Source organism: Phyllobates terribilis, unplaced genomic scaffold (genome assembly GCF_046119375.1).
Source record: "Phyllobates terribilis strain yellow unplaced genomic scaffold, ASM4611937v1 Scaffold_2__4_contigs__length_985480577, whole genome shotgun sequence".
Classification (NCBI taxonomy): domain Eukaryota; kingdom Metazoa; phylum Chordata; class Amphibia; order Anura; family Dendrobatidae; genus Phyllobates; species Phyllobates terribilis.
The window spans coordinates 800,165,106-800,181,763 of NW_027362762.1; positions in this window are offsets into that span (position 1 = coordinate 800,165,106).

Sequence of the window (16,658 nt, forward strand, 5' to 3'; positions counted from 1 at the left end):
GTCTTGTTAAGCTACTGCGACCTCCACCACTTTCCCCAGGGGCATTAAAACCATTTGTTAAGCTACTGCGACCTACACCACTTTTCCCAGGGGCATTGATATTGTCTTTTTATTCCACTGCGACCTCCACGTCTCTTCCAAGGGGCATTAAAACCGTCTTGTTAAGCTACTGCAACCTCCACGTCTCTCCCAAGGGGCATTAAAACCATCTTGTTAAGTTACTGCGACCTCCACCACTTTTCCCAGGTGCATTGATATTGTCTTTTTATTCCACGGCGACCTCCACATCTCTTCCAAGGGGCATTAAAACCGTCTTGTTAAGCTACTGCAACCTCCACGTCTCTTCCAAGGGTCATTAAAACCATCGTGTTAAGCTACTGCACCCTCCACGTCTCTTACAAGGGGCATTAAAGCCGTCTTGTTAAGCTACTGCGACCTCCACCACTTTCCCCAGGGGCATTAAAACCATCTTGTTAAGCTACTGCAACCTCCACATCCCTTCCAAGGGCATTTAAACAGTCTTGTTAAGCTGCTGCGACATTCACTACTTTCCCCAGGGGTATTAAAACCGTCTTGTTAAGCTACTGCAACCTCCACCATTCTTCCAAGGGGCATTAAAACCATCGTGTTAAGCTACTGCACCCTCCACGTCTCTTACAAGGGGCATTAAAGCCGTCTTGTTAAGCTACTGCGACCTCCACCACTTTCCCCAGGGGCATTAAAACCATCTTGTTAAGCTACTGCAACCTCCACATCCCTTCCAAGGGCATTTAAACAGTCTTGTTAAGCGACTGCGACCTCCACCACTTTCCCCAGGGGCATTAAAACCATCTTGTTAAGCTACTGCAACCTCCACCATTCCTCCAAGGGGCATTAAAACCGTCTTGTTAAGCTACTGCAACCTCCATGTCTCTTCCAAGGGGCATTAAAACCATCTTATTAAGCGACTGTGACCTCCACCACTTTCCCCAGGGGCATTATAACCGTCTTGTTAAGCTACTGCAACCTCCACGTCTCTTCCAAGGGGCATTGAAACCGTCTTGTTAAGCTACTGCGACCTCCACCACTTTCCCCAGGGGCATTAAAACCGTCTTGTTAAGCTACTGTGTCTTCCTCCACTTTCCCCTGGGGCATTAAAACCGTCTTGCTAAGCTACTGCGACCTCCACCACTTTCCCCAGTGGCATTAAAACCGTCTTGTTAAGCTACTGCAACCTCCACCATTCTTCCAAGGGGCATTAAAACCATCTTGTTAAGCTACTGCAACCTCCAAGTCTTTTCCAAGGGGCATTAAAACCATCTTGTTAAGCTCCTACAACCTCCACGTCTCTTCCAAGGGGCATTGATATTGTCTTTTTATTCCACTGCGACCTCCACCATTCTTACATCGGGCATTGCATTTCCTCCTAATTTTAGTCAGCTTTTGCTTTTCAATGCATAGGCGAACACTAAGGGAGACCCACTCCCCAATAATGGGTAGAATGTTTTTAATATGCTGTAATCCACGTCTGTTTCAAGGGGCATTGCAGTTTCTCATAATTTTTCGAAAGCCTTCCATTCACTGCTTAGGCCAACAGTGCACAGGAGACCTAGTTGCTATAAATGGAAAAAATGGTTTAGTTAAGGCCCTCTGACCTCCATGTAACTTCCAACGGGCATTGGAGTGCCTCGAAATTTTTGTTAGGCATTGCACTCACTGCATGCCCTATAACTGTGTATAACCGCTCCTTTTGGTACAGAAACGTATCCTACAAGACATGTGTGGTTGACTGGTCTGATATTGATGTGAATGGTCCCTGTTCCTATTGCTCTTTCTCCTTTGCCACCACCTCATCCATCATTCATCACCTAAAACTTTCTTTTAACAGGAGTCAAAGAACTGGGATAGAAGCAGGAAAACATCCAACAATGTCTTGTTCAGCTACTGCGACCTCCACGTCTCTTCCAACGGGCATTAAAACCGTCTTGTTAAGCTACTGCAACCTCCACGTCTCTTCCAAGGGGCATTAAAACCGTCTTGTTCAGCTACTGCGACCTCCACGTCTCTTCCAACGGGCATTAAAACCGTCTTGTTAAGCTACGGCAACCTCCACGTCTCTTCCAAGGGGCATTAAAACTGTCTTGCTGAGCTACTACGGCCTCCACGTCTCTTCCAAGGGGCATTAAAACCATCTTGTTAAGCTACTGCAACCTCCACGTCTCTTCCAAGGGGCATTAAAACCGTCTTGTTAAGCTACTGCGACCTCCACGTCTCTTCCAAGGGGCATTAAAACCATCTTGTTAAGCTACTGCGACCTCCACCACTTTTCCAAGGGCATTGATATTGTCTTTTTACTCCACTTCGACCTCCACATCTCTTCCAAGGGGCATTAAAACCGTCTTATTAAGCTACTGCAACCTCCACGTCTCTTCCAAGGGGCATTTAAAACATCTTGTTAAGCTACTGCGACCTCCACGTCTCTTCCAAGGGGCATTAAAACCATCTTGTTAAGCTACTGCGACCTCCACCACTTTTCCAAGGGGCATTGATATTGTCTTTTTATTCCACTGCGACCTCCACCATTCTTCCATAGGGCATTGCATTTCCTCCTAATTTTAGTCAGCTTTTGTTTTTCAATGCATAGGTGAACACTAAGGGAGACCCACTCCCCAATAATGGGTAGAAGGTTTTTAGTATGCTGTAATCAACGTCTGTTTCAAGGGGCATTGCAGTTCCTCATAATTTTTGGAAAGCCTTCCATTCACTGCTTAGGCCAACAGTGCACAGGAGACTTAGTTGCTATAAATGGAAAAAACTGTTTAGTTAAGGCCCTCTGACCTCCATGTCACTTCCAAGGGGCATTGGAGTGCCTCAAATTTTTTGTTAGGCATTGCACTCACTGCATGCCCTATAACTGTGTATCCGAACGGCTCCTTTTGGTACTGAAACGTATTCTACAAGACATGTGTGGTTGACTGGCCTGATATTGATGTGAATGGTCCCTGTTCCTATTGCTCTTTTTCCTTTGCCACAACCTCATTCATCATTCATCACCTAAAGCTTTGTTTTAACGGGAGTCATAGAACTGAGATAGTAGCAGGAAAACATCCAGCAATGTCTTGTTCAGCTACTGCGACCTCCACGTCTCTTCCAACGGGCATTAAAACCATCTTGTTAAGCTACTGCGACCTCCAAGTCTCTTCCAAGGGGCATTAAAACCATCTTCTTAAGCTACTGCGACCTCCACGTCTCTTCCAAGGGGCAATAAAACCGTCTTCTTAAGCTACTGCAACCTCCACGTCTCTTCCAAGGGGCATTAAAACCGTCTTGTTAAGCTACTGCGACTTCAACCACTTTCCCCAGAGGCATTAAAACCGTCTTGTTAAGCTACTGCAACCTCCACATCTCTTCCAAAGGGCATTAAAACAGTCTTGTTAAGCTACTGCGACCTCCACCATTCTTCCAAGGGGCGTTAAAACCATCTTGTTAAGCTACTACAACCTCCACGTCTCTTCCAACGGGCATTAAAACCATCTTGTTAAGCTACTGTGACCTCCACCACTTTCCCCAGGGGCATTAAAACCATCTAGTTAAGCTACTGCAACCTCCACGTCTCATCCAAGGGGCATTAAAACCGTCTTGTTAAGCTACTGCGACCTCCACCACTTTCCCCAGGGGCATTAAAACCGTCTTGTTAAGCTACAGCGACCTCCACCATTCTTCCAAGGGGCACTAAATCCATCTTGTTAAGCTACTGCAACCTCCACGTCTCTTCCAAGGGGCATTAAAACCGTCTTGTTAAGCTACTGCGACCTCCACCACTTTTTCCAAGGGCATATTGTCTTTTTATTTCACTGCGACCTCCACTTCTCTTCCAATGGGCATTAAAACCGTCTTGTTAAGCTACTGCAACCTCCACGTCTCTTCCAAGGGGCATTAAAACCGTCTTGTTAAGCTACTGCGACTTCTTCCACTTTCCCCAGGGGCATTAAAACCATCTTGTTAAGCTACTGCAACTTCCACCTCTCTTCCAAGGGCCATTAAAACCGTCTTGTTAAGCTACTGCAACCTCCACGTCTCTTCCAAGGGGCATTAAAACCGTCTTGTTAAGCTACTGCAACTTCTTCCACTTTCCCCAGGGGCATTAAAACCGTCTTTTTAAGCTACTGCAACTTCCACCTCTCTTCCAAGGGCCATTAGAAACATCTTGTTAAGCTACTGCAACCTCCAAGTCTCTTCCAAGGGGCATTAAAACCGTCTTGTTAAGCTACTGCAACCTCCACGTCTGTTCCAAGGGACATTAAAACCGTCTTGTTAAGCTACTGCGACCTCCACGACTTTTCCCAGGGGTATTGATATTGTCTTTTTATTCCACTGCGACCTCCACGTCTCTTCCAAGGGGCATTAAAACCGTCTTGTTAAGCTACTGCAACCTCCACGTCTCTTCCAAGGGGCATTAAAACCATCTTGTTAAGCTACTGCGACCTCCACCACTTTTCCCAAGGGCATTGATATTGTCTTTTTACTCCACTTCGACCTCCACGTCTCTACCAAGGGGCATTAAAACCGTCTTGTTAAGGTACTGCAACCTCCACGTCTCGTCCAAGGGGCATTAAAACCGTCTTGTTAAGCTGCTGCGACTTCAACCATTTTCCCCAGAGGCATTAATACCGTCTTGTTAAGCTACGGCAACCTCCACATCTCTTCCAAAGGGCATTAAAACAGTCTTGTTAAGCTACTGCGACCTCCATCACTTTCGCCAGGGGCATTAAAACAATCTTGTTAAGCTACTGCGACCTCCACCATTCTTCCAAGGGGCATTAAAACCATCTTGTTAAGCTACTGCAACCTCCACGTCTCTTCCAAGGGGCATTAAAACCATCATGTTAAGCTACTGTGACCTCCACCACTTTCCCAAGGGGCATTAAAACCATCTAGTTAAGCTACTGCAACCTCCACGTCTCATCCAAGGGGCATTAAAACCGTCTTGTTAAGCTACTGCAACCTCCACCACTTTCCCCAGGGGCATTAAAACCGTCTTGTTAAGCTACAGCGACCTCCACCATTCTTCCAAGGGGCATTAAATCCGTCTTGTTAAGCTACTGCAACCTCCACGTCTCTTCCAAGGGACATGAAAACCGTCTTGTTAAGTTACTGCGACCTCCACCACTTTTCCCAAGGGCATATTGTCTTTTTATTTCACTGCGACCTCCACTTCTCTTCCAAGGGGCATTAAAACAGTCTTGCTAAGCTACTGCGACTTCTTCCACTTTCCCCAGGGGCATTAAAACCGTCTTGTTAAGCTACTGCAACTTCCACGTCTCTTCCAAGGGGCATTAAAACCGTCTTGTTAAGCTACTGCAACCTCCACGTCTCTTCCAAGGGGCATTAAAACCGTCTTGTTAAGCTACTGCGACCTCCACCACTTTTCCCAGGGGCTTTGATATTGTCTTTTTATTCCACTGCGACCTCCACGTTTCTTCCAAGGGGCATTAAAACTGTCTTGTTAAGCTACCGCGACCTCCACGTCTCTTCCAAGGAGCATTAAAACCGTCTTGTAAAGCTACTGCGACCTCCACGTCTCTTCCAAGGGGCATTAAAACCATCTTGTTAAGCTATTGCAACCTCCACGTCTCTTCCAAGGGGCATTAAAACCATCTTGTTAAGCTACTGCGACCTCCACCACTTTCCCCAGGGGCATTAAAACCATCTTGTTAAGCTACTGCAACCTCCACGTCTCTTCCAAGGGGCATTAAAACCGTCTTGTTAAGCTACTGCAACCTCCACGTCTCTTCCAAGGGGAATTAAAACCATCTTGTTAAGCTACTGCGACCTCCACCACTTTTCCCAAGGGCATTGATATTGTCTTTTTATTCCACTGCGACCTCCACGTCTCTTCCAAGGGGCAATAAAACCGTCTTGTTAAGCTACTGCGACCTCCTCCACTTTCCCCAGGGGCATTAAAACCGTCTTGTTAAGCTACTGCAACTTCCACCATTCTTCCAAGAGGCATTAAAACCGTCTTTTTAAGCTACAGCAACCTCCACCACTTTTCCAGGGGCATTGATATTGTCTTTTTATTCCACTGCGACCTCCACCATTCTTCCAACGGGCATTGCATTTCCTCCTAATATTAGTCAGCTTTTGCTTTTCAATGCATAGGCGAACACTAAGGGAGACCCACTCCCCAATAATGGGTAGAAGGTTTTTAGTATGCTGTAATCCACGTCTGTTTCAAGGGGCATTGCAGTTCCTCATAATTTTTGGAAAGCCTTCCATTCACTGCTTAGGCCAACAGTGCACAGGAGACCTAGTTGCTATAAATGGAAAAAACAGTTTAGTTAAGGCCCTCTGACCTCCATGTCACTTCCAAGGGGCATTGGAGTGCCTCGAAATTTTTGTTAGGCATTGTACTCACTGCATGCCCTATAACTGTGTATCCGAACCGCTCCTTTTGGTACAGAAACGTATCCTACAAGACATGTGTGGTTGACTGGCATGATATTGATGTGAATAGTCCCTGTTCCTCCTGCTCTTTCTCCTTTGCCACCACCTCATCCATCATTCATCACCTAAAGCTTTGTTTTAACGGGAGTCATAGAACTGGGATAGTAGCAGGAAAACATCCAGCAATCCTTGGAGGAGGTAGGATATGTTCCAAAATCCTGACTACCTCAGGCCTAGCCGCTACTACATACATGCGCTTGCATTTCAAGAAAACAAAGCAGACGCTAACTTCTATCATCATCATCATGCTCCTCACCTTGGCACTCTCAACTCCCCTGATGGAGAAGCCAGGGCCCACCGGAGGTGTCTGGTTCTCTGGTGGGCTCGTCCAATGCTGCCCTAAAGCAGGCCAGGCTAAGAAAATTGTGGGGGAACTTTCAAGGAGAAATAGGGGCGGCTGGGGACCGTGTGTGGACACCCGGCCGCGGGGCAGCTGGGGACCGAGTGTGGACACCCGGCCGCCCCCTGGTGGCTGGGGACCGAGTGTGGACACCCGGCCGCCGGGCGGCTGGGGACTGAGTATGGATACCTCGCTGCCGAAGCAGCCTTGAGGTAGTGGCCAGCTTCGGCCTCCTTCAAACTAAAAGGCCCCATTTTAAGTGCAAGCTAGCAGTATGGTATTGCAGCCTGCGGGTGGGTGGGTGGCAGGCTGCATACTTGCGCTTGCATTGCAAGGAATGGGGGAGGTACAATTGAACACTGCCCTGGGACAAGGACTTGCACGGGGATATTTGCAAGTCCGCATCTTCTGATGCGGAAAGGATCACTTCTGATGGGCACACTCTTAGGCAGTGACCTGGGTGTCAGAGATGCTTCCACGGGTCTTTCCCATGCTGTTCCCATGTCTTTTCAGCGCTGTATCCATGTGTCACACAGCACATGGCCAGATAAGATTGTAAAATGTTAAAATGACATTTCCCGGTGAATGCATTTGTCACGGTTGAAAGCAATACAAAAGTGCAAAAATGCATAAAAAATGCTACTTGTGAACATAGCCCAAGGTGTGGAGGAGTATTTTTGTTTTTGGTTATTTATTTTACCTTATACACAATTCTTTACCCTGGAAAGGAAGTTCCTTAACATATTTCACAGGAAAACCGTTTCAGTTTTGTTTTTGAGCGTTTTATTGTGAGCCCGTTAAAGTGACTTAATACCTCTGACCACGTTGTTGACAGCAGTGACCTGGAGGTCAGAAATGCTTCCTGGGGCGATGCCCATGCTGTCCCCATGTCTTTTGAGCACTGTCACTATCGTTTTGGGCACTTTTTAGGCTTTCTACAGACTGCCGGGGGTGCTGCCGCAAAAATGCTCACGTCTCCCATAGACTAACATTGGGCTCGTTGCTCGGGTCGAGCACCCGAGTAACACGGTGAGCTCGGCCCGAGCTTCGAGCACCCGAGCATTTTAGTGCTTGCTCAACACTAATAATAAACCAAGAAAAGATTTAAAGAGACAGCGTACCTCTGTCTACCTCCGTGTTCAGCTGAGTGACCGATCTGCCACAACATCTATAAGCTTCTTGCCCTTCTCAGCTAGAATTTTCTCCCATTCTTCCTTTGCAGTTTGTTCAAGCTCTTGAATGTTTGCAGAGTTCTTTTTCCCAATGGCAGATTTCAGCTCACCCCAAAGATTTTCAATGGGATTGACTCATTGCTGGTCATTTTAATATAGTACATTTTTTGTTTTTCAACTATTCTTGTGCACTTTTGGATGTGTGCTTTCGGTCATTGTTTTGCTGGAGGACCCATGATCTTTGACTCAAACCAAGTTTTATTACACTGGGCAGGACATTTTGCTCTAAAATCTCTTGATAATTCTCTGATTTCATGATTCCTCTGATACGGTCAAGGCCTGCAGTGCCAGACACAGCAAAGTAACCCCACAGCATTATGGATCCTCCACCATGCCTAACTGTTGGTAAGGTGTTCTTTTCCTTATAAGCTTTATTGAGCCATCTGAACTGTTGTTTTACATTGACAAAAAGCTCTATTTTTGTTTCATCTGTCCACAGAACATTTTCCCAGAAGGATTGTGGTTTGTCAAGGTACTCTTTGGCAAAGATCAGTCGTTCCTTTTTATGTCTTTTCTTCAGCAATCGTTTCTTCCTTGGCCTTCGTCCATAAAGCTCTGCTTGGTTTAGTGTACGGCGTATGGTACTTGTTGAAACCATGACCCCAGACTGTTCCAGGATGGCCTTCAGGTCTTTTGATGTTTGACGTGGTGTTTTTTCCACCATTCGCACCAACCTTCGAATACATTTCTTGTCAATTTTCCTTTTTCCCCCACGTCCAGGGAAGTTCTTGACGGTTCCATGCTTGGCACACTTCTTAATAACATTGTGCACTGTTAAAACTGGGATAGCAAGCTTTTTGGAGATGGCCTTATACCCTTTGGAAGTCTTGTGTTTGCTAATAATAGCAGTTCTGATGTCCTCAAACAGCTTCTTTGTCTTCACCATTGTGACAAAAGAACAGGGCCTACCATGTGGCTTTTTAAAACATTGACGTCATCATTTATTGGCTAATTCATGTCACATGGGCACCGACAATTAATCACAGGAGAATCTCTTTTGTGATTTACCACAGGCAAGTCAAAATGTGTTTCCATACTAAATTAATGTACAGGGTGCCAATATTAGTGTGTCAGCTTTAGGTTTTTCTATTTTTCCCTGCCATTGTTTTTGGTTTTAAATTATTGTTTATCATTTGCGCTTTTGTATTGAACACGACTGCTATATATAAAAAAACTGTTTCACTTGATTCATTTTTTTCAGGATATTCCACATTATGTACTTGAACTTCATGGGTGCCAAATAACGTTGAGCAGGACTGTATCAATTCAAACACTGTTTTCTCAGTAACATAGGAACCGACTGGCCTTGTAAAAAGGTACTGCTGGACTTTGAAAGAGCTACATGCACATATAATTAGTTTGGGATGTGAAATCCTGCTGACAGATTTCCTTTAAACCCCCTCAGAACCAAGCTACTATTAGGTTTTAGGATCTCACATCATTTTTAGATTTTTTTATCTTGGCATTTCCAAAATGTAAAATATTTCTATTTTTCATAAACACAGCAATATGGCATCTTTTAATTTACAAAAATAAAAACAATTTCATATTTTTACATTATTTATTACTATAGATTTATTACTATTCATTAATAATACGTCTTGTGACAGTATTAAGAATAGCAAATATGCATAGTCGTATGTAAATTGTATTTTTTTTTAAAGTGTCCTTTACTATTTTTTTTTTATAAGTTGTTTTTTATTTCCTCCATTTTTTTGTCCCATTAGGAGACTTTCATTTGACATTGATTTTTTACTGGCAATATAAAGGCATGTACATTTGTAAATTGTGCCTGTTAGGAACAGACCACTAGAACATCTGAGCCACCTTCTTGTGAATGTGAAACATTGTCTTGATAAAATATATAAGAAATGCACTTCTGTGTAGGACCACATACATTGTATACACCACTATGCATTATCACTCTAGGTTTTCATTATTGATTTATAAAAATATAAAGAGTATAAAAATATATTATTTTGAAAATACAAATATTATAAAAGTATGTAACTTTTGAATCTTATAGGAAGGAATGCTTGTCTTGTTCGGTTTCTGCAGTGCTCAAAATATATGTGTTACTATCCTCTGCGAGGAAAACACTTATTTGAAAAGAAAGTAACTGGTGCTCTATTTTTATTTTGTTGCTATAGAAACATCATACGCCTGCAATGTTCAACACTTACTGTTCATTATTTCTTTTCTGTTTTATCTCACAGCATCCTTTTATTATATGTACATAACACCTTTAGATCAAGGATTATATTTTTTAATAATAGCTATTTTAATTATCACCAAATTCCATTTCGGTATCTATATTCAGCTATCTCGTCTTTTCTTTTTTCGTGAAAGGAGATTTATGTTTGAGCTGATGTTTGTAATTTTTAATCTAACAAACTAAAAACAAAATATAATATGTATTAAATTTTGTCTTATCCTTTGAAATTTACAGAACATGTCAACATTTTTTACATATAATCCATGTCTTCAAATACTAATTAAACTTCATAACAAGAGATAGAACACTCCCGTACACAGTGTCAAATAGTGGCTACACTAATAGTCCCAGCCACCTAACAATCCCCCATGAACAGTGACTGACAGTGTCCCAGGGGGCATAAGGGGTACAGTTTCTCCTTGGAGACCTACTGGTCATGCAACATTTAAACATTTAAACATGTAAATAGTCTCATCCGAGGGGAAGACAACATGAACTCTACTGCCACCTTGGATTTAGCAAGCACAATAACCATTGAGAACCCTTCAAAAGGCCTTGCCACATGACACCTTGCCACTATGGATAGGAAAACAAACCAGAAGCTCTAGAGTCTCCCTACGCCAGTTTGGTGCTCTCAACAAGGAGGAACTTTACTCCTTAGACCAGAGTTCCCCAACTCCAGTCCCCAAGGCCCACCAACAGGTCATGTTTTCAGTATTACCTTAGTATTGCACAGGTGATAATTAAATCACCTGCACAGGCAATAATTCTAAGGTAATCCTGAAAACATGACCTATTGGTGGGCCTTGAGGACTGGAGTTGGGGAACCCTGCCTTAGACCACCTATTTAAGATCTCTCACCCAGCTAGCTCGTTCTCTTGCTTTTCAATAATGAGGGGCAAATCCCCCAAAACTCATGTGGCAAGGCCATTTTATAGGGTCGACAATGACTTTTAGGATTGATAACTCCATTAAGGTGGCACTAGAGTTCCAGTCCTCTTCCTCTTTGAAGAGGCAATTTGTACAGTCTCACAATAAACAGAGTTAGCTGTTGCATCAAAGGAGTACAGCAATACAGGTTCATATTTCAGGACTAAAACTATCACAGCAAATTGACTGCATTAATTTTTTAATTAAAATCGCTCTTGGTCATTAGACATTTGGTTACAAAGGCAGCAGTTCTGTCATACAAGGTGTGGGAAAGACTAAGTGCAAAACAAAGGGAAGAGGGAAAGAGAGCCCAGACTCTGGGGAAAGGGGGGGAGTGGACACCTCCTAGTCTGATCTAGTGTCACCCTTTCTCCACTAACGTCCCGACTCCCTATATTGGTTCTTCACCAATCGCCGAACGCTACCTCGCCCTGTCTTTCCATGGCGTTAGGCTTAGGCTAGGGAAGGGAGGAGATGAGCACTAGTCGATCCCCACTTAACACTAAAGACAACAAGGGGGGACAAACAAGGAAAAATCACTTAGCTTTAGTCAACTCCAGACAAATGCGCACACGTCCTCTAGCACCAGAGAGGAAGAAGTACTGCTCTTGTTCAAGCCTTCACAAGGAGTAATGAATATCGCCGGAACCTCCCTCTGGCACACAGCAGGTATTTATACACCCAGGTCAGAGTGTTAAGTAGCCAGAGGAAGGTAGCCGCTGGGTCCAAGAGATACAGCTCCTAAGAAGTTGTCTGTAATGCCAAATGAAAAGATCTCCTGCAACCAACTGCAGGGTGACTGTTTTTCACTTCTGACACACTCGTGACAAGTTCTGAGATATGTCATGTAACATGTATGTTAAAATGTTATACAGACATGCTCTATAGTCAGTTCATTATGACCTTTAACCCCTTTCCAACCTGGTCAGTAATAGTACGCACCAGGTCGGGAAGGCCGGTTCAGCGGGGGTCTCCGGCGGTGAGCCCGCACTGAACCGAGCACATGTCAGCTGATTATTACAGCTGACATGTGCCCGCAACAGCCGCGGGTGGAATCACGATCCACCCGCGGCTGTTAACATGTTAAATGCCGCTGTCAATCTCTGACAGCGACATTTAACTCGCGCTTCCAGGAAGCGCGTCCTAAGCCCCGCCCATCGGTGACCCCGTCACGTGATCGCGGGTCACCAATGGGTGGGAATGACAACCCAGGGTCTGCAGCAGACGCCTGTGGGTGCCATGTCTCAATTGCTATGAGCGCCACCTAGTGGTCAGCACTCATAGCAAGTGAGCATTTCTCCTGCATACAAGCGATCTGCTCACCGCTTGTATGCATTAGAAGCAATCAGACAACTGCTGCTTCTAGTCTCCTATGGAGACTATAGAAGCAAGCAGAAAGTGTAAAAAAAAGTTTTTAAAAATATTTAAAAAATTAAAAAAATATAAAAGTTTAAATCACCCCCCTTTCGCCCCATTCAAAATAAAATATATATATAAAAAAAAAACACATACACATATTTGGTATTGCCGCGTTCAGAATCGCCCTATGTATCAATATAAATGAAGAATTAATCCGATCAGTAAACGGCGTAACGAGAAAAAAATTCTAAACGCCAGAATTGTTTTTTTGGTCGCTGCAACATTGCAATAAAATTCAATAACGGGCGATCAAAACATCGGATCTGCCCCAAAATGGTATCAATAAAAACATCAGCCCGGCGCACAAAAAGTAAGCCCTCATCCGGCCCAAGATCCCAAAAAATGGAGACACTACGGGTCTCGGAAAATGGCGTCATTTTATCTTATTTTTTTTTTTTTAGCAAACTTTGGATTTTTTTTTCACCACTTAAATAAAAAAGAACCTATACATGTTTGGTGTCTACAAACTCGTAATGACCTGGAGGAATAACAATGGCAGGTCAGTTTTAGCATCCAGTGAACGTGGAAAGAAAAGGACCCAAAAAACAACTGTGGAATTGCATTTTTTTTGCAGTTTCACCGCACTTGGAATTTTTTTCCCGTTTTCTAGCACACGATATGGTAAAACCAGTGATGGCGTTTAAAATTACAACTCGTCCCGCAAAAAATAAGCCCTCACACGGCCATATTGAACGAAAATGTAAAAAGTTCTGGCTCTGGGAAGAAGGGGAGCAAAAAATGAAAACACAAAAACAGAAAGACCCAAGGTCGTTAAGGGGTTAATGTTGTAAATTACTTATCTGAGACTACTTTGTAAAATATAAAATTATATACTGGCCACTCAAAACTAATGTTCCATTTAGAAGATTTAAATGAGCCAATAATTGTGGAACAAACGTTCATAGGAATGTTTAGCTCCAAATATTGACTCATCTAAACAGACCTGTAATCACCAGCTGAACAAGTAAAATCTAGTTTGTCAAGTGTAATTATTTTTAAGTCAGCATAAAAATCATCTTTATTGATATCACACCTGTGTAAACAGGTGATATTGTACTGATAACATGATTTTCTATGGGCAGAGATCTTTCAAATTAAAGATTGTCCTGCACATATAGAATGTTCAGTAAATGACCATCAATAGGCTAAATAAATATCTTTGTACAGTGTTAGCCAGTTACCATCTTTTAAGTTAGTCATTAAAAGGTATCAACCACTGAGGACTCTCAAATCTTAATATTTTTCCACCAATACACTTGCATTCAGCCTTGCATCTTCCTCAGCAGGTCTGCTTGTTCAGTCATCAAATCAGGGCCAGTTCTAGCTTTTCTGCTGCCTGATGTGAAAATTGAAATGACACCCTTCCCTGCAGTGCAATTTCAGCCTGCAGTGAACAAATATAATTCTGACATTGTTTTTTTTTTGCTTTTACGGTATTCATTTATTACAATATAGCCCCCTCAAGGACTTACTTATATCACAATATTGTAGTATATAGAACAAATCACTGTCTCCTATGAAGGAATACAGCACCAGAACCACCATCAGTACATGAAAACATCACCAGAATAACCATCAGTGCATGAATGCATCACCAGAACCACCAATGGTACAAGAATACAGCACCAAAATCATCACCAGTACATGAATACAGCATCAGAATCACAAACAATACATGAATAAATCACGAGAATAATCATCAGCACATGAATACAGTACCAGACCCATTAGTACATGAATGCATCACCAGAACTATCATCAGTACATAAATACAACACTAGAATCATCATCAGTACATGAAAACTGCACCAGAACAACCATCAATACATGAATAGAGCACCAAGCTAGTACTGCAAAAAATTGCAATGTCAAGTCAGCCCCCACTATATACATTGGTGTCACATGAAATTACACCTCCTAGTATGTCCTTAATTATGGTAAAGCGATACTAGTTGTTGTTACCAGTCATCATAAGACTGTAGACCATTCAAGAACCACAGTACTGATTAGACAGAGGCAGTATCACAAAATTACAATTAAGTATTCATCATATGTTATGAAGGGGTTAAATTAATTATATAATAACGTTAATCATCATAATACTATACTACTATTTTTACTACTACTTCCACTGCTACTACTTTTACTACTATAACTGCTTGATGGAGCAAAACTTAAGCAGATAAAGACAGTATTTTATCTTTTAGTCATTTTGAGGGATATTGAATCAGACCCCTTTGTGGCTTTGTATTGTCCTATGTTGACTTACGCTACCTTTGTCTTGTATATTACTTGTATAGACAGAGGTCAGTAACAATAATAGGGCTAAAATATCTCAGAGCTAAAATTACAGAATAAGAGCAAGGTCAACAGTCAGTATCATACACTAAAGAGGCAATGCCGTACTCTATTTCAACCAAGGGAGTCAGAAACATATATTTGCTCAGTACTGGAGCAAAGCCATGGATGCCAGAGCACAAGCTAAGGATTGGAGTAATGCAGCTAATCTAACCCTGAATGGTGCCAGAATTTGAGGACAAGGTTAGAAGGTTAGTCATATGAGCCAAATCTGTGAGAGGAAACAAGCTGAGTGAACTCTTTCAGCACATTACACAATACCTGCATATCCTATATTGGGATGACTTGCTTATTGACTTTTGGGAACCTCTATTGTAGCGTTCTGTAATTCAGAAACCTCAGTGAAAGAAGCATATAAACTTGTGCCACAGAAAATGTTTTAGATGAGTTCCCTGCCCTAAGCTTTTTCCCGTAAAGAGCTCTTGTTGTTTCAAGTGACCTTTCAGAAAAAGCTGTAGTCTGTATACATAAAAAATAACACTATTTCTAACTATTATATAGTTTTCACCTTTGTAGGCTTCATCTGTAATTGTCAGTATTCCCTGAGCTAGGGAGTGCAAACTATCTGCTATGATACCTCCCATTTATTACACACCACTCTCTCATTCTTTTGTGGCATACCCTCAAAAACAGGAGCAGTATGGAGGACATAATACAACAATACTGAGCAATGTAGATGTGACTTCAGCACTGAGGTGAAATAGAACACTTACTAAAGCCTTCAGAAGGGACTCTATACTTATTTTTCTACATCTGTCTCTCTCCCCCATCCTCTCCTCTCTATAGACTTCCAAAAGACGCACGTAACCTGGTCCCTCAGTGAGCTGAAAGTCCATCTCATGCCTCAAGAAGGATTTTAACTGATTTTGATAGCGAATAATCAGTTTAGAATGTAGGGGGAGAAGTGAATGATAACTGAAGGAAAATGTATTTTTCTCTAAAAAAAATGTTTTACAAAGCTTCATTGTTCAGACCTAGTGATGCAAATGATATTCTGAATTGTTTTAATTAGCAGTATCCTGAAAAGAAGAGCCAAAAAGATGAGGAAGAGGAAAAAAGCTAACGTTCTTAGAGAAATTGGAAAGCCAATAGAATGGTCAAATATTGCGAAAAGTGATCAAGCATTACACGTTTTCTCACTCATTTGAATAAACTCTATTATTTGTGTAATTGAGTGGATGCCCTGATCATCCTTAAAGGGCCCAATTAAAAAAATCCTTTAATTTATATTTTCTTATTTCCCATATTGAACTACTAATGTTGACTTCCTCGCCCAATCAGAGCAATTTTCTCATTAACTCTAGGCTATGAAGGGGTACATGCCATTGTGCTACGATATTGCAATGGTATGAGCAGATGATATCTCATATAAAACCAGACTTGTGACAAAGTACTTTGTCTCCACGCATACAGGTGAATCTCACTTAATTAGAATATCATCATTTTCAGTTCTTCAATACAAAAAGTGAAACTCACATATTATATAGAGTCATTACAAACAGAGTGATCTATTTCAAGTGTGCATTTCTGTTAATGTTGATGATTATGGCTTACAGCCAATGAAAATACATTGCACCTGTATCTGTTTGTGTGTATGTGTAAAAAGCTATACATGTGCTTTTCTTTGACATTCCATTCAAATTTTTTAAATGGAATCCTATGAACAATACTGTATGTC